This window comes from Cyprinus carpio, chromosome B8 (assembly GCF_018340385.1).
Source record: "Cyprinus carpio isolate SPL01 chromosome B8, ASM1834038v1, whole genome shotgun sequence".
Lineage (NCBI taxonomy): Eukaryota > Metazoa > Chordata > Actinopteri > Cypriniformes > Cyprinidae > Cyprinus > Cyprinus carpio.
In genome coordinates this window covers 4,024,560-4,050,503 of record NC_056604.1, presented here as the reverse complement: position 1 = coordinate 4,050,503, position 25,944 = coordinate 4,024,560, and the positions used below count along the sequence as shown (strand labels likewise).

Sequence of the window (25,944 nt, the reverse complement as noted above, 5' to 3'; positions counted from 1 at the left end):
GGAATGGATTCAAAAGATTTGATCACAGAAATCCCTTTCAATTGACAAAATATCAGTACTGAGCCAATCTCACCCACTTCCATGCATTTGAGGAAAAGACATAAAAGGCCTATTTTCACAAAACTCGGTTCAAAAAGCAGCTCACAAATTAAAATATTTTAATTGTATTTTAATTAGTATTTATCATATTCATGAATCTCTTTATAGCGAAATAAAAAAGTGGCTTCTTGTTGGTCAATTTCACATTCTCATAATTAATTGTTTAAATGTAAAAACAAAAAACAAAAAACATTTTGGGGTTCAGAATTTATTTTAAGAAATAAATAGTTTTATTCAGGAGGGTTGCATTAAATTGATCAACTGTGACACTGAAGATCAGTGTAAATAAATGCTGTTCTTTTGAACTTTCTATTCATCATAGAACACTGAAAAATTGTAGCACTGTTTTCACAAAAATACTGTTTTTTTACTATAAATAATTTATATATATATATATATAATATATATATATATATAGATATAGATATAGATATAGATATAATAAAATAGACATTTATATACATATATTTCTCATTTTAGTTTTATTAATTACTTAACACAATAACAAATAACTTATTAACTTAACAAATTGTATATTTCTTTTACTTGTATATTCCTGTCATTACTAGCATATAATGTTTTGGCAATGTTATATGTAAACACAATCATGCAAATAAAGCACTTTAAATTGAATATAAACTGACTGGAGGAATGATGCTGAAAATTCAGCTTTGCATAACAGGAATAAATTATATCTTAAAATATATTGACATTTTTTAAAAATGTTTTTATTGAAAACATTCATTTTGAATTGTATAATATTTCACAACATTACCTATTAAAAATGTATTTTCGATCAAATAAATGCATAAGAGAATTCTTTCAAAAACATTACAAAAAATCTTATCGACCCCAAACTTTTGAGAGTAGTGTCTACATTAACATTCTATATTCAAATAACTTCTGAGCGCTGAATTAGATTACTTTCCTCACATAGGTCATTGTTCAGCTCTCTGGTAAGTCAGACCGGGCCTGAGCGAGATCTGCAGCTCCCAGCTGTGGAAAAAAATCAAAGTGCCATTAGAGATTGTGTGTGTGTGTGTGTGTGTCCTCTTATCTCAGCAGACCTTAATGACCCGACCCACAATCTCGATGTCCCACCGTCCCGTGTGCTGACTGGTGGATTTAGGCTCATGGTGCAGCGACGGGACCAAGATGGGATGATATACGAGCATTGCACTAATCACCTGCTCATTCACATCAATTACACTCCCATCTGACAGGCAACCCACCACTGTACACTAATGGTTTTTTAAACGAGTCGCTCCAGATCAACTCTGTCATTCCCAAACTCCCACGCGTGATTGATTGACCGCTGAATTCCGCTTGACTCGTCCCCGATGTCTTTGCCCCAGCGTTTCCCCACAGGTAGCTGACAGACAGTCGTGGCAAGTTTGAGACGTGAAAGATTGCGCGCCGCTGACTGATGGATCATGTTTGAATTCTGCTGTTGCGGCTTAAAATGGCAACGTCTTTCTCCTTCAGCATGTTGCCATTTGTTTCAAAATAGCAAACTACGCTGTTAGGAAGGCAGCGATTCCCTCTTATTTTCGAGTCTGACAGCACACTAGCAACACAGTATGAACTGCAGATTATGTGGATTGATGTGCTAATGAGAGAAAAATCCTCTTGGCACAGAAAAGAATGGAACTGTTATACAGAACGCTGTCGTGTGTCCTATTCTGTTCTAAAGAACATATTGTTGTGAATATACTGTAGGAGATCCACAGTGCTCATCTGCATTCACAGCTTTAGCTGAAAACACAATGCTAGAATGATTGAGGACCAAACAGAAAAAAAAAACAAAAAAAAAAAACAGCTTTGCGATATTTTTTGTGCTGATATTGATATCTTTGATAGTAAACGTCGTGAATATTGCTTGCAATCTGACTAGTTTTGTAATTCCTACAACAAAAAATCTTAGAAAATACTATGGAACATTTAATTCATTACATAAATCAGTTCAAACTTAATCGAATGATTCATTTGCGTCACCACTCACAATTTTACAGCATATTGTATAATAAAAAAATAAAAAATAAAAAAAAAAACATTTTTATGCCGTTAAATGTTAATTTGATTGTTATGGATTGTTATATTGGTGTATTTAAATGAAAATTATTAAATTGCACAAAAAAGTTATTTTTGGAAGTTGGACATTCTACGTTAAAATGTAAACATGTCGCATTATAGCAACATTGTTAATTTACATAATTATCAATATTATATCAATTCTGTTAATATATACATTACTGTTCAAAGGTTTGGAGTCAATATGATTTTTTAAACCTTTTTTAACAAAGAAGTCTCTTCCACTCAAAATACAGTAAAAGACAGTAATATTGTAAATGATTTTTACTATTTAAAATTACCCGTTTTCTATTACAATGTCATTTAACCCTGCGATGCAAATCACATGATCCTCCAGAAATCAATCTAATATGATGATTTGCTGCTCAAAACAAAAAACTGTTGAAAACAGTTCATGCTGCTTAAAATATTTTGAATATTTTAATCGGAAACAGTTATGAATAGAAATATAAAAGACAAAAGAGAACAGAAAAACCTATCTATCTATCTATCTATCTATCAAATACAAAAAATAAAAATATTCTAAATATAATACAATTAAAATGAATCTCACTGTCCCCATACTTTTATTTAATGGTAAAATTATATTATATGTCATGCCACAGGACCATATTAAAGCAAAGGTGATTAAAAGAAAGATTTCTCTAACAGTATATACAGTACAAATGGCTGAACATTTTATCCACAGTATACTTGTCCAGTCAGAGTCCCTGCCAGATTTCAATACAAAAGCCTTCTGAAGATCCAGCCTGGAGAATTTCCTTTTTACTACTGTACAGTAAATCACACACAAACAGACATACAAGACACATACAAACGCTATGTCAGACATCTTTTATAATACGGAGCGCTCAGGAGACTGCATTCGACATTGATTTATCACAACACTGCTCAAAGGAACAATGAAGCACACACAAAGCAACGTTTAGAGTCCGCAGGCGTCGTTTCTTTTACACACTCTGCCTTTTGTCGACCTTTCCTCCAAGACCCATGTTCCTCCACAGAAGAACACACTCCCCACTGAGCGAGTTACAGTTTTAACAGCCTTGAATAAGAATGACGTGAGGATGCTTCAGAGAGAATGATGAATTTTTAAGCAAAGTGTCTCTATAAAAACTAATTGATTAGGATGAAACACACAAGACCTGTCAAGAGCAGGTCTGAGTCATTTTTTACACCCTGATCATAAGAAAGGAAATAGAAAATTATTTTTTTCTTAAAGAAAATTAGGACTTGGGATTTCTTGCATTGTGACACTATTTTAATTACCGTTAAGCACATTTACCAAAAATGTCATTCTCAGTTCTGTAATGCAAGTGCTATAAAATGCTGTCAAAAATGAAGATGTAAGAGACAGAAAAGATAGAAAATATTGAGAATCACTATTAAAAGTACAAAAAAAAAACAAAAAAAAAAAAACAGGGCACTTTGATGTGACATTTTAGGTAGGAATTGTGTTTAACTCTCATGAAATTAATGCAACAACCCCAAAATAACTAAATTTAATAGTCCTTGAATCATACCACATTTTAATGCAATTTAAAAATTTGGGAAGAAATTTGTTTGTAAGACTCATTAATCATTAAAAAACATATATTTTGTCTGCCTCAATCATGTAGTTTTTCCATGAAGCCGTGGCTGATGGAGAATATTTTAATTAAACAAGGTTGTTTGCTTACTCTTAGTTCATTCTTCTCTAGTTTCAAAAGAACACAATGACACGCAGCAATGCTGACCTTTAAAAGGTCAAGAACTTACCCAAAATTGAGCATGAGCAGAGTGAATAATATCCCACAGCTCAAAAAAAATTAAAACATGAGTTCTTCCTTATGTAATTTAATGGAAGAATGCAACAGACCTGACAGTTCACACATGAGAGTTTCAAGTACAAGTTGCAGCCTGCAGTGTTACAGAGTGGGCAAAGTTATTATTTCACACAAATGTATACAGTATTTATATCTGATAATAAATAAATTTGGATTTAAAATTTTAAAAATGCCTTATTCAGCAGTTTGACCAAATAATGTGTCTGAAAAATATGGGATGAAAACTATTGCATATAAACTTCAAAAATGCCACATACATGTAATCAAATAATGTGTTAATCAAATAATGTGTCAGGAAAAATATGGATAAAATTGCTTTTAAAAGATGCACATAAACTTCAAATATGTCACATGACTTCATAATGCATGAGAGTGTTATCCATTTATCACAATGAAAATAAGTATACAATAATTTTAGATTTTAAATTAAACTTTCTGAAAGAGGTGGCTTAAATTTCAGTAGTTTGATCAAATATTTCAGAAAACATAGTGGGAAAAATGTTAAAATTTGCATATAAACTTCAAAACCATCACATGACTTCATCATAATGCACGTGAGTGACATGCAGTTATCATCATGATAATAAATTTAAGATATTTGATGTAATAATGTGGCAGAAAAATATTGTGGCAAATAAGTTGCACATAAACTTAAAAAATGTCACGAGAGTGACATCTAGTTATCATCATGAAATTAAATATACAGTAATTTTGGCTTTTAAAAAAAGAAAGCCTTAATATTCAACAGTTAGGTTAAATAATGTGTCAGAAAAAAATTGGGGGAAACATTCACTCAGAAATTGCTAGTAAATTTCAAATAATTACAGAGAAATGGAAAGAAACACAATGAATTTAACATGAAATTCTGAAATATAAAAACTGAAATAGTATTTTCTTGTAAAACATACTCCAATTATCTATTTATGGCCTAATTTTGTGTACTTTTGTGTATTATTAGCTTTATTAGTAGTAGTTTTGTTTACTACCTAATAATACACACACACACACATATATATGTGTGTGCGCGTGTGTGTGTGTGTGTGTGTGTGTGTGTGTGTGTGTGTGTGTGTGTGTGTGTGTGTGTGTGTGTGTGTGTGTGTGTGTGTGTGTGTAAATGTTTTATTTGATGTGGGTCTTACTGACAATTTGCATACTGTGCACAGTATATATAGAGCCTAAACAAGATATGCAATTGTCAAGTAGCAGCTAAGAGTTCTGTTCCAAACATAGCTACGTATGCATCTAAAAGTGTGTATGCATGAGCCTGTGTGTACTCATGTATAAACCATTCTGTGATGTTAGTTAGTTTTGGGCATAAACCTCTACCCCTCAGAGGCATTTCCAAGAAGTTTAACTCAAACTCAGCAGCTGAATTTCAACATGCTGCAGGCAATGCTGCATTGATCTCGGCATGTTTCCATGCAAATGTCTGCAAAATCCAGCCGCTAATATCTTCATTACGAAACTCTACGGGTCTTGGTGAGCTAAAGGAAGATATTCTATACTGGCAATAAAAGCTGCATCAAAGCCCCAAAGAAATCAAATCCCAGAGATGGCCCAGAGTCAGCCGGATAAGGTTTCGACATTAAAGAGACTGACAATCCAATGCGGCGCACCATCGTCTACCGCACAACTGCAAAGCGCAGATAGAGAATGCGGGATTCACGAGCCCCGAGCCAAGAGAGCCTACGCCACTTCATTAAAATTCAAAATACATTTCTCGGACAATTTGTGCCCGGTTGCCTTCTCTAAGCAGTTCTTGAGACCGCCAGCTGAGCCGCGGTCATTTCCTTGTCTGAGAAGATCAAGTCCCTCATTTAGCGGCGTGTTAGGCACGCAGAGGTTGGGCTACATGCACTGTAATTTTGCTCGTCCGGTTGATCCGAACCAGCCTTCGGTGCTCGCAGCTATTCTGGAAGATCTTATTGGGTCCTGCTTTGGCAAAACAAACAACAAGACGGAGCATCTCTGCCTAGAAGTTAAACTAGGCACAATAACTTTGACGCTTAAATGATGAGGTTTTCTAATTAAGGCTTAGCTGCACAACCGCACATCTCAAGGTAAGAGCAATGGAGGAGATGCTGGAGAAAGCGGGATGAATTGTGGTCACGGCCTAAGCAACATGATAATTATCTGAAGTCTCCTGCTGGGCGATGGGTGCAACAAAGCTCTGAATGTAAAGCTGAGGATGTTTATTAAGGTCAATCTTACTATTACAACTTACAGCTAGTGATACTGTAGTTCTTGCACAAACCCTTGACAGCAAATATAGAATTTTTGCTTGGAAAATGATGAAACACACAAAATAATCCTATTTTGAAAGAGGGACCCGAGCCATATCTAGTAACCAGTATGGGCTCTTTTGACTTGGGCAACCCTAGCAACACCTTAGCAACCATTCAGAATAGCCTAGGACTAGGAATAAATCTTATCTCATATCAACCATTCAGAAGAGCCTACCAGCGATATAACACAGTAAAGACCACTCAAAACACCTTAACAACACCCTAGCGACAACTTAGTTTATTTGTTTACAGAAGCGATGCACATAAATAAACATGACTGTATATGAGCCAGAATTAGCCAAAAAGGCTATTTTTCATCTGTAGACCCTTAAGATCCAGTCAAAAATACCTTATCAACTGCATAGCAACACCTTGCCAACAACCCACAATACCCTAGCATTACATTTTTGTCAGAATATGCAAAGATTTAGGATTTCCCCTAAAAAAATGTGAATTCATGTTGTTGTTTTTTAACTGTGTGGTTATATGGGGAAAACAAACGTGAGGACTTTAGCCATGACTGTGCCATGTTCTTGTTCCATTTTTATAAAGGATGGTGATACCTCGAGCTGATACAAACCATAATGTTGTCTCACAGCAGTCGTGCTATTCTATTTTACCTGCTTTCAGAATGAATGGGGTTACCTGAGCTTGCAATTATTTACACTTTGTCTCTCCTTATAGCCTGTGTTTAACTGGCGAGCAGAGATCTTCCCTCCAGCAGGGGCTCTGCACTAAAGCTTTAAGAGGAAAGATGGTTCCCCTCTCTTTGCTCTTGGGCGAAATTGTTATGATGTGTGTCATCTTGCTCTCTGCGTGCCTGGGGTTCGCCTCAATTGTCTTTTTACTGTAATGAAATATTTCTTAGAAAAACGCCAGTGTGTACGTAGATGGATTTTTTTTTGTAGCTGCTACAGGCTGTCACAAAGGTCTAATGATCTGTATATACGTGTGTGTGTGTGTGTGTGTGTGTGTGTGTGTGTGTGTGTGTGTGTGTGTGTGTGTGTGTGTGTGTGTGTGTGTGTGTATAAAATGTGTAAATAACTGATTAAAAATAATTTAAATAAATTAAAAATAACTGATATACAATATGAGTCTAACTTAAACATTTGAACACATTTATATATCACACATTTATATATGTCTTAATGACAACTGTCTTTCATTGTACAAGTGAGTTACTACATTCCAAATAACTACATTTGCACTTAATTTCATGCACACAGAATGCTTTTACTTGAACTGAATCACAACTTTAAATTAATGTATTCATTTATTAATTTCATGCTATTAGGGCAAAATATATACTATAACATGATGAAAAAATCTATTTATACAGTACTGTCAAAAGTTTGATTTTCAATTTTCGATTTTTTAAAATAAATTAATGTTTATTCAGCAAGGATTCATTAAACAGATCAAAAGTGACAGTAAAATATTTATAATGTTACAGAAAATTTATATTTCAAATAAATGCTGGGTTTTTTTACTTTCTAAAAAGTATCATGCTTTCCACAAAAATATTAAGCAGCACAACTGTTTCAACATTGATAATAATCAAAATTGTTTCTTGAACAGCAAATCAGTACATTAGAATGATTTCTGAAGGATCATGTGACACTGAAGACACTTTGATCACAGGAATAAAGTGCTTTTTAAAATGCATTCAAATAGAAAAAAGTTGTTTTGAACTGTAAAAATATTTCACAATTTTTCTTTTTTACTGTATTTTTTTAATCAAATAAATGGCGCGTTAATGATAATAAAAGTCCAAAAACATTCAAAAAAAGTAATTGAATGGTAGTTTATGTTGTTTGCTTGCTTAAAAAAAAAAAAAAAAAAAAAAAAAAAAACTTTAAATTTTAAATGGCCTATATATTCCCCACATAGTACTGTAGTTATGGCATCTACCAGCAGGGGCAAACCAACAAAACCTTGACTCCTAAATTCAACCCTATTTCCATTAGTCAAGCCATTTTTTAGTCATTTAGAGCTCAATTGAATAAAGCACTAATCTAAGACAGTCGGGGTCCTGAAGCATCCAGAAGTGTCGCTGCTCAGCATTTGTTTGTAAACACTAATTTAATCTATTCTGGTCACTAAATGCAGTCTCATCACAATGATGCGATATCACATTTGGACAAGGCGCTGAGAGAATTTATATTACATATATTATTCGAGTGTTGTGCAGGGAGCGTGTTTAATGTTGCTAAAGAAGCCCGTTTCCAGCTCCACTCTGTGCTAGCAGTGCAACATATTTCTCATTAACTTTAGCTGCTGGAGTGGTTATTTTCCTGGGTAACTCATTCATCAAACAACAACAGGCTTTCAGGTCTGCTGTGTCTACATGAATCCTATTTCCCAGAGGGCCAAAAATCTCATGTTCTCCAAATGCTGCTAATCTGCAGAGACGTGAGGGTCTAGAGGTCAACCATACACAGCGTACAACAGCGGTTGGTCTGCGGGTTACGTGTCGTGATATATCCCATAATATCATACGCCTGTTCAATCTTTGAACCTTCTCTAATTCATTCAAGGCTGTCATACTATATATTTAGCAATCAAGGGTAATATTACCACAAATGACCACCAACAGAATGGCCAAAAATGGGTTCTAAAGACCAAAATATACTCTGAGCAAGTAAGTGAATGAAAAAAGTTATTTCTCCACAAACTCAATCTCATACGTTATATGAAACGTGTCAAACCATATTTCATAATGCAACAAAGCAGGGTTATAAGAGTTAAAACCTAAGCCATTTAAAAAAAAAAGCCACACAAAATGTTAACAAAAAAAACTGAAATAAAGATTACTAATATAAAATCTATAAAAATAAATAATAAAAAGACAGAATTCTCCTGCTATACTCCAAAGTATGCTAAAGTACAGTTGACATGTTAATAGCATTCACGTGAATAAAAACACATCCAGTTTAACAGCACAGACATCTGCATGCATTTTGTAATGCAAAGATGCATGTTAAGTACAGTATGTGCAATAGTACAGTAATGTATGTGCCAAGCATACACATCTGCGCTTGTGTATTTTGTTTCTGGCCTGTGTCTTTAATATCTAGGGTGGGATGGTTAACCATCCATGGCTTAATTGAAATAATTAAGGGGCAGACTGATACCCCTTTATGGGTCAGGCTCATGTGCTTTAATGTGAATCAGTCATCCTTTAGGCCACGATGTGCATGTCATCCTCATTCAGCATTATCCACCACACATCTGACCTCAGAATGACTTGAAGCGTCTCACTGTATGCCTTGTACATTTAACGTGGGTAAAAGGTATTTCTATGCATTTATGGCATGTTTTACAGTAATGCATGATGAGGAAACCGCAAAAGATGCCTGCAGTGCTACAGCACGTGATTCAAGGGTTTATTTCAAGATAGGTAAACTAATCAAAACTCAAAAAAGCACACTATAATTGAAGCATATTGTAATTAAAACGAGAAAGTGTCCATAGCAATCTAGGCTGGCTTCCACAAATGTCAGAACACTCCACAGTGCTTCTCTTTGACTACTAAATGATGAGGTTTCTAATTAAAGCGCAGCTGTACCACAGATTTCAAAGTCCCTGCGGCTGTTAGACATCATAGTTAGAGCAAGGAAGAGACAATGAAGAAAAAGCCGGCAGGATGAATGATGATAGCAGCTCGAGAAGTACTTGAACATTTAACACACGACAGAAACTAGATTTTCAGGAAAAATTTTCAGTTAGAAAATTGCTAAACTCTGAAAGGTTGCCAAGGCATTGCTACGTATTGCTAGGTTGCTCTGGGTGGTTACTGACTGTGCTAAGTCAGAATTAATAATATACATTTTTAATTGATTTTTTTTATTTTTTTTATTGTATTGTATTATTTTTATTTTTTTAGTTATATCTTTTTTTGTTTTGTGTTTATATTTTTTTATTTTATATTGTATGTTTTTTGTATTATTTATATTAGTTATGTTTATATATATATACATATCCTTGTATGTGTTTTTGTCTCATATTTATATCATATGATGACGATATCACACTAGCAGCGAGAGCAATATCACACGAGTGCTGATTTTGTCACGAATATCACAAGTTTAAATGTGATTTTATACAACAGTTCAGTAAATATGAAAGTGATATTGTGTTATATTTTTTTTAAAAAATTGTGTTTTAGCTCAATTTTGCAAAAAAATATGACCTTTAAAGCCATAGCTGTGCATCTCCAAGCAACACAGCAGTGTTTAGTTTCTGAATGAATCCGCGTTTTGAACGAATCGAGTGAATCATAAAGAGAGCCACTTCATTCCCGAATGAATCAGACGTAGAATGAATGACTCATAAAAACACTGTCAAACGATTAATCGCATCCAAAATAAACATTTTTGTTTACATAATATATGTGTGTGTACTGTGTATATTTATGTTTATGTAAATACACACATGCATGTATATATTTAAATAAATATATGTTATGTTTATATATTAAATATATTTGTATATAATATAAATTATATGAATATAAATATATAGCCTATATGTAAATGCATGTCAATATTTTCAAAACATATATTGTACGTGTGTATTTATATATACATAATAAATATACACAGTACACACACATATATTATGTAAACAAGAACTTTTATTTTGGATGCGGTTAATCGTTTGACAGCACTAATATACACACACACATGTGTGAGTGTATGTGTTGTGTATATATATATATATATATATATATATATATATATACATATACATATATGTATATATATATATACACATACACTCACACACATACTATATATATATATATATTGTTTATGTTATGTATATTGTTATATATATATATATATATATATATATATATATATATAGTTATTTGTTACATATAGTTACATATGGTTTATTTTATATATAATGTTTTTAATATTTAGAGTATTAATATTTTGAAATAGCTTACAATATATAATTTTGATCTGTTTTCATTTTTTCATTTCAGTTTTAGTCATTTTGTAATGCGTTTTCGCTAATACTTTATTAGTGTTAGTTTTATTATTACATTTCTATATAGCTTTTTATATTCATATTTAGTTTTAATCTATTTTTATATGATCATGCTCTGGGTGGTTGTTAGTCAGAATAATCCACTCGAACGTCTCTAGATATGGTTTGAGTCCATACTTCACTGTAAGTCTGTGGTCTTAACATCTGCCATGTAAAGGGAAAATAAATTAATAACTTCTCCTCAACAAGCAGGATGATTTGAGGGGGGAAAAGTTGTGGAATAAGTTCAGATCAAAGTTTAATACTTTATGCCAGGGGGTTGTTCAAATATCTCTAACATAAGTAATAGTAATACTAATAATGATTTGAGAGTTTGCATACTTTGCTGATCTTCCGCTGCAGAGACTACAAGAACACTCTCAAGGGGCTCCCGATGCTGCGCGTAATGAGGTGATATTTATAAATGACATTTTTGAGGTTGAGAGTTGACTTATTTTGAGAAGAGCCCTTAATACTATCCATGAGTCACCCTGACTGAAGAAATACCCAGAATTCCTCCTCACTGCCACAAAGGAGGAAGAGTGCAAGACGGAGAGATTTTTCTTACCGGCTGAAACGCTGCTCATCTCTGACAGATACCCTTGGAGGAAGCTGAGAAAGAAAAATCTGTGCAGATCTAAAGAGAGATACAGCAAACAGCTAAAGATTTGGGCTTTTCTGGCCTATATGACAAGAGTCTTACACTTGATACTGACCCCTTGTGGTGTGGATAGTTCTATTGGGAGATACAGCAAACAGCTAAAGATTTGGGCTTTTCTGGCTATATATATATTATATATATATATGATATATATATATATATATATATATATATATATATATATATATATATATATTATTATATATTATATAATTAGGTTTTTAGGTCTTTAGGTATATTTATAGGTCTTTATAATATATATATTATATATATAATATATTTATTATATACAAATACAAATTAGCTTTTATTTTTATATTTATTATTATTATTATTACTATCATTTTTTATTTTTATATATTGGTTTTCATTTTTAATTCCTGTTGCAAGTTTTAGTGATTTAATAATGTGCTTTTGCAAATTTTTATTAGTATTTGTTTTATTATTGTGATATTTCTATTTAGCTTATTTTTTCTATTTACATTTAGCTTTAACCTGTATTTATTTTAGTTAGTTGCCAGGGCAACATTTCTAATTGTCATTTACATTTTTCATTAAATCATTTCATCTTTATTTCAATAAACAAAACTATTTAAAACGGTTTTAGTTAACAATAACAACAGGTGTATTTTTCTATCAATATTACTGTTATTCATACTATAAATATTGAACTGACAAACCCACAAGTAATGACCTTAAGAAACCACCCAGCAACCACATAAAAACTACTAAGAATGCCTTAGCAACCACTTAGCAAAACCCTAGCAACCAAAAAATACTCAAAACTGCATTGCACTGGACTGGAATCCACCTACGACATCCATGAGGCAAGTTTTGCAGCACTCACAAATTTCTCAAAAAATATAAAGATGTAATTCTAAACATTTCTTTAGGTGTAAAACTCTTTACTGCAGCTTTAATATCAGTATGTGAGTGGTGGCACACAGGCAGTGAACTGCAGAAGAACAGCTAAGAAATGAGATTGGACTGAATCCTATTTTTCTAAGGCTGGTCTTGTGTCTGAGAGGCAGACGGGGGATTTGAAGCACACAAGACTCTGCGCTGTCCAGCTGACATGTTAATCCATTTAAACAGTGGCCCACGACAGGAGCCAGAGCAGCTAGTCGGAGAAACGCCTCACGTCCCGACGACAACACGAAACGCAATCAGACACTGAACTTTATTATTCACTAAACCCCTTCCTATTATCTCCACCTGGCTGAATCACTTTCATAACACCACAGGAGACGAGTCGGGGGACAAAGTTTGCTGGAGTTCTTACGCTTCCTCATGAGCACTAAACAAGTTATGCAGAAATCAGTTTAGAGGGTCTTAGATGTCATAAACAATATCAATACCACCAATCAAGGGTTGAACTGAATCAGATAACTACAACGTTAGTGAATGGGATGCAGTTATTCAGTAATTCTTTTCATGGTCTGATTACTGTTAAATGGCAAATTTTAAAATTCTATACTGTACAAATGTCTGAATACAATTAAGGAAGCTTGTTTCCTCACAGGATAAAAAAAGAAAGAATTGTACCTTATCTCACAGTTTAGTTTCTGTCATTTTTCCACACAAGAAAAAAAGTCTGAAATTCTGAGATATGAAGTCCAAATTGCTACACATAATCTCAGAATTGCTTGATTAAAAGTTGCAGTTACTTTTTTTATGTTCCTATTATGGATTTTTGAAAATTACCTTTCATGCAGTGTGTAACACAGCTCTAAGTGAATGAAAACATGCTGCAAAGTTTTAAATCTGAAAGTGCACCTTGTATAAAGTTATTGTCTCTCAAAAGAAAGAGTCGACTCTGAATCATTTAAACGAGTCGTTTTAAAAACGAATCCCATGCGTTTCATGTTGACTTCAACATGAAACATTAGCATATTGCCCGCCCACTTGTTGTCTTTTCGCATTGGTCTGAATGAAGATGCAAATTCATTCTTTGCCACTAGGTGCCGCTTTTGGAGCGGTAAAATAGCTGTTTCCCCGGTAACGCTGTACACAAAGCAGCACTGTGCTCACAAACTCTGCTTTATCAGGCTACAGGCATACAGGAAACAGGCATATATTATAAATAAAATACTTTAGGAATAAAAAATGGTTTTAAATGCCGTTGAGCAAGTAAGATAAAAAAAATTGCATATTATAAGACAATGAAATTTTTTTGACCTAGCAAGAATGTCAACCTGTTGTTGGAGACTCCCAAAACCAAATTATTACCTTTTCATTCTCCATAATACGGGACACAAAAATTGAAAAAAAAGAAAGAAAAAAAAAAATGAACAGAACAGAACTGCTAAATGTAAATTCAGAATTCCAAGTAAAAACTCACAATTAATTTATAAAAGATATAAACTATCAAATATAGAAATGTGAGATGTAAACTTGGAGAGAAAAGTCCAAATTCTGAGTTTATATCTTTGTATCTCAAATATCTTTTTTATTGAAAGAGAAAAAGTGTGAATTGTGAAATAAAAAATTGCACCTTTTTATTTTTTATTCAGTGATGGAAATGGCATATATTAAAATTACCTGCAATCAAAAAAAATCTTTTTAAATATCAGGCTACAGGCATACAGGAAACAGGCATATGTTATAAATTTTATTATTTTTATTATATTATTTGTTTTTTTAATGAAATTTTTATTTGTTATTTATTTGTTTTTGTAGCAATGTAATTTAATAATAAAAGCAAGCACATTTAATAGTGTTATTAAATTATTAATGTTATTAATGACATTTTAATTGTTAAATTTTATGAAAATTTTAAATAATTTGTCAGAATTTTTTAAAGTGTAATTTACTGTAATCAAAGCTGAATTTTCAGCAGCATTACTAGTTTGTCACATGATCCTTCAGAAATCATTCTAATATGCTGATTTGCTGCTCAAGAAACATTTCTGAATATCATCTATGTTGAAAACAGTTGTACTGCTTCATATTTTTGTCAAAACCATTTTTGTCAGAATTTTTTGATGAACAGAAAAGAACAGCTATTTGAAAAGAAACATTTCTGAATATCATCTATGTTGAAAACATTTCTGAAAAAAATGATAAAATTAACAATATACACTAAAAATGAAAAATAAATAAAAGATTAATCGCATCCAAAATAAAAGTTTTTGTTTACATAATATATGTGTGTGTACTGTGTATATTTATTATGTATATACTGTATAAATACAGACATGCATTTATACATTTAAGAAAAATGTGTTACATTTATATTTATATATAAATTATATGAATATAAATAGACTACATGCTGTATGTGTGTGTATTTATATATACACATAATAAATATACACAATACACACACATATATGTAAACAAAAACTTTTATTTTGGAAGCGATTAATCACTTGACCTCACTAATTAATATCTAACACAGTACTTATACATCATGCATCCCTAGTGAGAATTTAAAGAAATGCACACATATGTATTACATAATGAATGAAATAATAAAATGCAAATATGACTGTTTTAATGCAAGCAGCCTCAGGTTCAAAATCTGTCCCTCGACACAACAGATTGAGGATTTTCTGGACTGTGTTGTAAGCATCAAACAGTTCATATGTGTGGACTGTGTCCGTCTCACATCGATGACTCACAACTGTTTTACTTCTGTATGACACTCACAGAGGAACTCAAATCAAGAACCACTGCATTTGATTACACATCTCTATTGTATATCTATACGTCACCTCTCACAACCTCTCATTATTGAGCAGCTCTCAATAATAGATGTGCGTGAAGTATCTGTCAAAGCAAAAGTTTTACAGACCGGCAAGACAGAAAACTCTTGAGAGAAGTGCTTTGGGTTGTTCCAGCTCCGTGAACCATATGAACTGAATATCTGTCCCGGGTTTAACCTACAGCATAAATAAAGCATCTTCCCATCGAATGACCTCTCATAACTTGTTTCCCACACAAGGTGCAATGTAAAATCACAATATTAGCACAGCCTGGCAAACATTAGCAACCGTTCACCTCTCTCTTTCTCTGCATCAGCATTGATCTCTGTGGGAAAAATCAAGTCATTCTTTAAAAGACTGCTTGGGTAAATGGCAGCGCGAACGGCTCTCTCCATCAAGTAGCAATCTCGGCAATGGAAGGCATTTCATGCTGCAAATCCCCCGCTTAAATTGGACTGGTGTGACAGCATCAAATTTCCTCCTAGGGCGATATCAAAATGATTCAGATTTCTGCCAAGTGTTTGAAGCCTTCACATTAATGCATACTTGAGTCTCGCTCTTTTCAAACCCAGATTCACCGAAGTAAACACTGGCAGGAGCCCTGGGATCGCAATTCCAGAGAACGAGATTAAGGGCAAAGTAGGACAGAGGCGTTTCGAAATGAGAAGTTTAGCACAATCTTGTTATTATTAATGTCGACGCTCAGACGCGAACTTAAACAAAGCATCGGAGCAGATTTTTCAGCCGGCGAAACGCACGTGCCATTAAACAGAGGGGAATTCGCAGCGACGATTTGGAATTCAAAGAGAGCCTCGGAGGTCGAGTCGGCGTGAATGAAAAGTTGAGAGACCGGCTGGATGTTTTAGCATTCGATTTGCATAGTGAGTAGCCTGGCTGCTCTGATGAATAGGTAATACCAATCCTATGAGGCGAACAGGTTGCATTGTGGGACAGTAGCTGCGGGGCGTGTCATTCCAGTAGAGTGGATTCGCCTGACACTCCAATTTCATCAAAATCCTCCCACTTTGTCCCGGGGCTACAGGTGACAAAAGTTTTATGCATTATGGATTTATTTATTTATTTAGTCGCTTTCTTCTGTCCCCGAAACAAAAGTTGTAAACAGCTCTAACTCTGGCAGGCGCTTGTACACGAGGGGCCACGTTTCCCAGACGCAATAAAGCTGCAATAAAGTTGTAGCGTGTTGATATTGTTTGTCGCACCAAGTTGGACCTCTCCAAGCAATATAAATCTCATTTCACGACTCACACACGTCTAGAAGATTCACTAAATACAAGAACGTGGCTGGTAAAAACACTGGCTGGCATCTGAAACACAGCTTTACTTGTGAACATTTGACATTACACATCTTCTGTAGCATTGGAGAAGCCTGCCAGGCTGCTTATAATTCAAATGCTCAAGAAAATGTAGTTATCTACACTACAGAGTGTTATAGATAAGCAGTTATCCATATACAGAAATATACAGGCCCAATTATATAATTCAGTAATTAGAATTATAGATTTTAATTTCTTTAATTCATCTGGCACAAAAGCAATGAGGATTTAAATTAGAAAAATGTACACTAAATAAAACTAATAAAAGTAGACAAAACTTTAAACTGTTCATCCAAAGTAAATTTTTTATCAATATTTTTTGTAAAATGTATTTTTTCTATATGAATATATTTTAAAATGTAATTTATTGATGCCATGAGAATGCTGAATTTTCTATATACATATTATATTAATATTTTACACACACACACACACACACACATATATATATTATCAGTTTCCACAAAAATATGAAGCAGCATGATTGCTTTCAGCATTGATAATAATCATAAATGTTTCTTGAGCAGCAAGTCAGCATATTAGAATGATTTCTGAAGGATCATGTGACTTAAGACTGGAGGAATGATGCTGAAAATTCAGCTGCGCATCACAGGAATAAATTAAATTTTGCAATATATTCAAAAAGAAAATATAATATTTATAATTAATAATTAATAATATTATAATATATATATATATATATATATATATATATATATATATATATATATATATATATATATATATATATATATAGATATATATTTAATTATATTATATTATAATAATAATAATATAAAACCTTAATTATTTTAAACTTTTGGCTGGTAGTGCTCATGCAATTTTTCCCTGAATTCCCAGCACAACATGAGAGTAATTGGAAATTTAAACAGACCATTTGATTATACAGCTCACAAAAACAGTGTGCACAAACAATATGACATAAAAACCAGCAGTGCAGCGTTTCGTCAAGCTACACCACTTCTTGTTAGAAAAAAATAGCTCATTACTGCCAAATCTAAACTACGATGGCTAAATGTGAAACGACTAAACGTAAATGCCATGCTACTGACAAATTTAGTTAGCAGCATTGCTACTTAGTTAGTTACTCCTCAATGTCAGTCTTCTCAACCTAGAAATACGCCTTCCATGGGTCAAGGGCACAGAATAATGCCCTCCTAATATAATGAAGGATGGAGAATCTAGACGAGATAATTAAAGCGGAAGCATTCTAATATCAGACATGCATGATTGGCTGGGGCCGCAGAGGTTACAATGACGCAAATCCTCGAAGACAAGAAAGGTGACATTGTTCTCATACTTAGCCTCACTGTGAGAGCGGGAGAGGATAAAAAGGTGCCGTTTTTTAAATGAATGAAAGAAACTGAGATCACAGTCTACCTTTTCCGAGTGACTGCCGAATGAGGTTAGTCAGTGTGAAGTTTCTATTGTGGAAGCGCAGCTTCATTTTCACGAGGCCATCTGTTTGAAAGACCTGAAGATGTAATTATGCTGTCTTCGTTCAGACAGATCATGCACAATCAAGTGCAATTAGGTGGCCTTCTGCTCGAATTCCCTCGTGTTATGACGTATACCTTACATGCAGTTTTGTGTAAGTAAATACTTGCTTCAAACTTTATGGTGCAAAGGACCTACAATTATGCTAACCTCCATCCTAAAATATAAAGAAAAAACAAATATTTACTGTAAAATACTGTTTTATTTATATGTTTTATGTGTGTGTGTGTGTGTGTGTGTGTGTGTGTGTGTGTGTGTGTGTGTGTGTGTGTGTGTGTGTGTGTGTTGTACAAATTATTATAATATTGTGAAAATATGATTTAAAGAACCTTTCTATTTAAATATATTTGAAATTTAATATTTAAAATGTATTGATATGTTTCTTGAATATTTTACTATTAGTAAAAACATTTTTTGAAATTATATATATATATATAAAACATTTTATATTTCGTTATATTTAATATTTATATACATTTAAATGTATTTAATATATTGTTTCTTGAACATTTTACCTTTAGTAATTTTTTAATAATATATTTATAATACAATACTATACGTTATATTATTGTGAAACTTTTCTATTTTTTTAAATATTTTATATATTTTAAAATGTATTTAATATTTATGTAATATTCAAATAAATTTTACATTTATTTAAAATGTATTTGATATTGTGTTTCTTGTCAATTTTTATAAACAAATATATATATAATATAATTGTGAAGAAACATTTCTTAAAATTAGAAATATTTATATATTTTCATTTTTAAATTATATACTAATTTTTAAATATTTGAGAAGAATGTTCAATGCATATATATTAGTAAAACGTTTTTCACAAATTCTCTACAAAAAATACTGATATATAACACAAAATGCTGATATATAATAGTAGTAAAGCAAGCAAGAAAAACACAACACAAATACAAATTACAGTATATCAACATTATATTATATCAACACTACAGTACAAAAGCTTACAAAATGTACTAATATGTAAACTTTAGGTGCTAATATGCCCTTTGAATTACAAATATGTCCACATTCTTTTGAGGTAAATTAGGTACAAAGGTACAAAATGTACCACCCCAGTGACAGCTTTTGTACCCTTTTCCCTGAGAGTGTATGTACTTTGCAAAGGAAAGAGAAATTAATAAGAGAAAAAAAGGCTTACCTGGGCATTGTCAATGGACTCCTGGAGGTGGAAGGTCTCGACCGATGAGTCAAAATGTGAAATCTTGTGTTTGTCACACAGGTTTTGTTGAGTAGGTGAAAGGACGGAGGAGGAACGAGTCAAACGTGGAGGTGGAAGCGTGATGGTCTGGGGCTTTTTTGCTGTATACTGAATGAGTGAGTGGCACCCTGAACAAAAACACGACCAAAACATTTTACAGCAGCTTGCAATACCCTCTGCTATACGCCTTGCAAGTCTGGGATTCATCCTACAGCAAGATAATGAACCAAATCATACCTTCAGGATGTGAAGAAACAACCATGAACATCTTTTTTTTACTATATATATATATTTATATGCACACACACAAAGCAAACGTATTGAAGCAATTGTTAAGAGTAAACTTTTGTGTTTGTGTATACACACACACATATACACAGGCATACCTGCATTGGTGGTTTACGGGGACTCCATAGGCGTAATGGTTTTTATACTGTGTACACACACACAAAGCATAGAATAAATAATTTTTACAGATGAAACAATGACTCGTAAAATCAAATGTGTTAGTCTTCTTAGATAAACTCTATATACTTTATATTTAGTTTTTTTTTATACTTACTAAAACAAGTACATATGCAAGTTTGCTATTTTTATTAGAAAATATCAATATATACATAAATTTGAGGTGCTCAAATTAAGGCTGCTTGTGTTATGTGATTATCAATAGTGGCTTCATTAGACAGATTCATTTGATTAATTAAATGAGTAGCATTTAGATAGCAATGGCCTATAATATAGCAGTGTGACACAAGGATTTCATCATCCTACATCTCTGAATAAACCACAACACTGCTGAAGACCACATTTTGGGTTTGGCAAGAGTGTGTGTATTCATGTGTATGTGTGTAAGGGGGAAAAAAAGGTACAATCTCAGCTTTTTTTCCCAAAAATAGGGCAGTTTTGTGAACACATGGCAGACTCATCTTTCCGGACAAGAAAACTTCTTCTTTCTGCTCCTTTGCTCCTCAAAGGTGCCTCGGGTCTCCTGAGAAAACGTCTTCCAAGACAACAGCTGTGCCTTCCTGATTCTTAATTTAGTTCATTTATGCCCGGCCTGCATTCATCTGCGACGGACCAACGAGGTTACCTTGAGTAGATCTTCATTTCCAATTCAATAATGCTCTTCAGCTGTGTTAATTAAACAGTTAATATTGAATCTAGCAGAAATTAAACCAGAGTCCACAAGAACCCTCTGGCTGTAACGCGGGCGTCCCCTGAGAGATTAACGCCATTACAATGAGGTGGAAAAACAATTATTTCAGCTCCTTTTCATATACGAGGCTGATATCCGTCAGGCGTGTTATTGAGTTTTATTTCGCCCGACTGTTGTTGTTATTGTGCTCGTCATGTCGGTAATGTCATTAAGAGTATAACAACCTTGTCTGATGTCAGAGATTGTTTGCTTGGGTTTTCATTTTGCAATCTAGCTCGCCTTTTCATCTCATTTATTTCAATTAAAGAAGTGAGAGGACTTAATTGTGCTCGTTTAAAGACGGACTACGAGGATCACATTGATGAACGAACGAAGGTGATGTTTTTTGAGGGGTGGTGGGAGTCCTGCTTCTTTTGTAAGTACTTAAACAGACGTGAGATTGGCAAATGCAGCCCAAAACGTTGTCTCTGGATGGTCGTTTTTCTCAGAAGTGTAATTGAAATTAGCTTTCACAGTTTAGGAATAAGCCAATTAATTCGTTAACACAACCAAACGGCTCTGATTTAAAACACATAGCTTACAAAACCAAGAAATGTCACTAAAGTTAAACATAAACAAGCTTGAAAAGATAACGTTTCAACACGCTTAACAAATGACCTACAATAAATAGAATATTTTACGTATGTAATTTATATTTAATATATCCAATAAATGGAATATGCCCTGTTCTATATATAATATATGTATTTATTCATTTGTGTTTGTTTGTTTGTTTGTTTAAATGTAAATATAGTTGTTTAAATACTTATGTAATTTATGTTTAAATTTATAAATCTAAATATATATATATATATATATGTATATATGTATGTATGTATGTTTGTGTGTGTGTGTGTTCATATTAAAATAGTCAGAAAGTCAAATATTTGAAGTGAAACCATAATCTAATTTGTATTAAATATATATTTTACAAAACTATAGCTGTTTTTGAATCTCCATTTATTTACTTTTTACCATTTTTTTGTTTTACTGTTACTGTTTCAAAAATAATAATAAATTATATGAATAATAAATAATCTTATTTTAATAAATTAGTTTAAAGAAAAAATAAATATATAGTATTATATAGTAAATACATGGTAAATTTATATAGTAAATATATAATGTATATAATATTGTCAGACAGTGAAACTTCATGTTTTAAATGACATTTATATTTAATATATTTTAAAAAATATAGTGATTTTTGAATCTCTAATATTTACTTGCTCTGTTTTACAATATGTATCTGTGTAATTTTATTATCTGAAAAAAATATTTTTTTAATAATTTCTGTTAGATAGAAATGATTTATATATATTCTTTTTGATTTAAGTGTGTGTGTATATATATATATATATATTTATTTATTTGTGTGTGTGTGTGTGTGTGTGTGTGTGTGTGTGTATACACATGTCCCTCATTTAAAAAAAAAAAATGTGTGAATAAACTGAAATAATATATGGATAGCATGAAAAAAGTAAATAAATTCAAATATTGCTTTGAGAAATATTCCATTTGAAGAATTTCTGCCTTTGACGTCTTGTTTGCCAGTTAATTATGCAAAACAACAAGAAAATGTTTACTTTACAAAAAATAGTTCACAATAAATGATTGAAATCTCACGAAAGAGTTTTAATTTCAATGATTTTATCTGAAATCAAATTCAAGCCTCGTTATTCAGCCCATCTTGACTCATAAGACTTTAATAAAGAGATTAAACATTTACCAGCAATCACAGAGACGGGTTTAAAGCGCGCTGCTCTAAACGGCTGGTTTGGGCCACAGGTTTTTTCACTGGATTTCTGAATGAAACATTTATTTACTTTTTACATCCGAGGCCTATTAGCTTTAATTAAATATGATGGCCTATAAAGGTTCCAGATTAAGGTTCGGAGCCGTATAACAGCCAAAACTTTGACGCAGACATCATTTCACAGGCTTTTACCGTATTCATGGGCCAGAAACCACAGCGCCTGGCAGTCTGTCCTGTAACTCAATAGAGAGAACAGCAGTTGTCCATGGCAATGCAAACCAGCCGTTGCATTTTCCAACACCATCATATGGCCTCACCTCCAGCCAACGGTGTGATTCGGTGGAACAGGAAAGACCAAATGTGAGCTACAGCTCAGCCATTTTTAATTTCCGCTTTATATTACCCACTGACATATCTCTCGAATGAACTAATTCACTTTGCAGAGGGAACAGTGGTGCCGACTAATCAAATGGGACAATGATATTGCATAATGTCGCAATCTTCCATCTCCCCCGCTGATGTTCGGGGCAGTTAATGGCTGGTATCAGTCATGAATTCTGCTTGTTTAATGAGGAGTGGCGATGGAAAAGGGAAAAGGGCCAATCGGACGGTTTGTTACCCTCTTCCACCAATCAAGACGGGGTAAAGTGTTGCCCATTATGATGTCATCAGGTCAAATCAGACACTCATATGGCAATCTGCTGGGACGTCAGATGATGGATTCAGATGAAACTCGTCTTTCTCTCAAACCTGGCTTTTGTATCACAGACCGGCAGCCGCTCAGGTCAATTCAAGCTACACGAGTAAAACGTTAAAAGCTTTCAGCCATGAAAAGCATGACACAATCACAGAACGGAAAGAGAAAAACAGGTTGACATTTGAAATATGAGACACTGGATGATATTATGTAAGCGCTTGAGAACGACTCTATCTGCCGAGTGTTATTAAATACTGTAACTAAATGCTATTAAACGATCGTTGTGGTAGTACACTAAAAATAGATAATATCTACATTAACTGGTTTCACTGAAGTCAAAAACATTATTTAACGTCACTGAATCTAATAAAATACATTCATTTATTCCAACAACAGCATTGTTTTAGTATCGAGTTTCTATTGTAGTTTTTATTAATAACATGATTTAGTTTTTGCTACATTTTTAGTAATCTTTTGTATTTTTATTTGTTTTTTTATGTCCATACAGTTTTTAATTTGTTTTTATTCAGTTTTATTCAGTTAAAATGAGAAATGTTTTCTTCAGAACAAGCTGAATATAATTTTTATACTTGATATTATTTCAGTTCAAATTTATTTAATTTTGTGTAACAATTTTTTGTTTATTTTATGGTTTTAGTTTTAGTTTACTACAACAACACTGACCAACAAAACTCATTTTTATGGGTTAAATCAGGTAGAAACAGCACTTCCAGGTAACAATTGCCACTTTTTACATTGTAAAACCTGAAAATCCCTTTATAGATCAAGGGTGCCTGAGCAAATGTATACGTCCAAAATATAAATGACTTTTGAATGACTAACTTAAACTACCAAGAAACATTTGATGGAGCATATCAATATAATATTAGATCAAATAACTACATTTTAAATTTAAAATAGTTCAGATCATTAACCCTTAGAATGAGCAACCTTTGCTTGGTAAAGACCACTAAATAGTGCATTACAATTAATCTTTATATCTTACCAATGCAATTTGCACTAAAGTTACTATACAACATGTAGTTCAACATACAAAATGCATGCTAAGCTTAAAAACAAGGGGAAACCTAGGAAAACAATAAAAATATGCTGATAACTATCAAAAATCATAAAGTATGTAATCAAACTAAGAAACAAACATCTAACTTAAAACGGTTGCTTCTGGCCAAAATACCAGTCTATAATCTATAATAGTAAAAAAATGATGAATAGAGGACTCGTATCTTAGCTGGAAGCAACAGCTTGAAGTTAAAAATGCTTTAATGATGGATTTGCAGTTTTTCACTTCACAAGAAGTTAACTGATGGACTGAAGTGGTGTGGATTATTGTGATGTTTTCATCAGCTGTTTGGACTCTCATTCTGACGGCACCCATTCACTGCAGAGGAGCCATTGGTGAGTAAGTGATGTTATGCTGCGTTTCTCCAAATCTTGGATGGCCTGAGGGCGAGTAATTTTCAGCAAATTTTAATTTTATGTGAACTATTAAGAAAGTGAACAGGTCGATTGTAATTTTGCATTGACTTTCAAAATAATATGGTGTTTCCGCTATTCTTGTATTTACCCATGACGAACTGTAAACACGTAGATTAACCCTTAATGATGTACTAGTCTAAAATGATTACATAAACATATAAAAACAAACCAGTGACACTGAGAAATGCAAATGCAACCTTTCAGACCAACAGCCGCAGGTCTGTTATATTTGCTGGCTTTCCATTGATTTGTTTCAGTAATTGACTGTCTAGAGAGTCCTCTAACCTGGAACTCACACCATAATCAGTTTGTTCGTGGGTAATTACTAACACCTGCCCCCGAGCCCTTTGACTCACCTCAGCAGCTACTTATGAGGCTTGTGTCGAGTCTCGGCAGGTCTACGTGGATTCCTCTTTATCCAGAGGCATCTCCGCTTGGCTTAAGTGACTGTCGTGTTTGTGTAGATACAATATCTGACTTGTATGATGCAGGTTGTTGTCACCACTATTAGATTTGTCTCAGCCAACAGGCTGATCCCTCATGAGCACTTGGTGAGACAAGTTCAACAGACTGCCTGTCGAATTCAGAGGCAACCTGGATAAATAGAAATGACAGATATCTGTAACATTTATCTCCAGTTCCCTCTGTAGAGCTGTACATGGTTTATAGCTGGTGCAAGGCGATTTACACACTCACTTTTTCACTTTTTACTTACATATTTATATATTTTTTAAATATGCACAACAATAAATTATGAATAACAACAAAAAATATTAATATATATAAATAATTAATATATTAGTAATATACATGGTGTCAGAATATATTTATAATATATTTCAATATCTTCAATATATTTATAATAATGATTGTATAATAATGATTAAAATATTTTTTATTTAAATACAATCACTTTGATTCATTCCGTTTATATTTTATACAAATACGATAAATTCTTCACATAGATCTTATAAATAATTAAATAATTATAGAACAGTTATATT

At 32.9% G+C, this 25,944-nt stretch overlaps 1 long non-coding RNA gene across 2 annotated transcripts; it reads right to left on the bottom strand.

Moving 5' to 3' along the window:
* Positions 1 to 895: 895 nt before the first annotated feature.
* Positions 896 to 20,339, bottom strand: LOC122138173. Of its 2 annotated transcripts, none has more exons than XR_006155354.1 (3): positions 20,182 to 20,339; positions 19,736 to 20,003; positions 896 to 1,095 (listed from the first exon to the last, which is right to left on the bottom strand). It is a non-coding gene; the product is annotated as an uncharacterized LOC122138173 (long non-coding RNA). The 2 variants fall into 2 exon arrangements; XR_006155355.1 differs by having other exon boundaries at positions 19,736 to 19,923.
* Between the last annotated feature and the right edge of the window lie 5,605 nt (positions 20,340 to 25,944).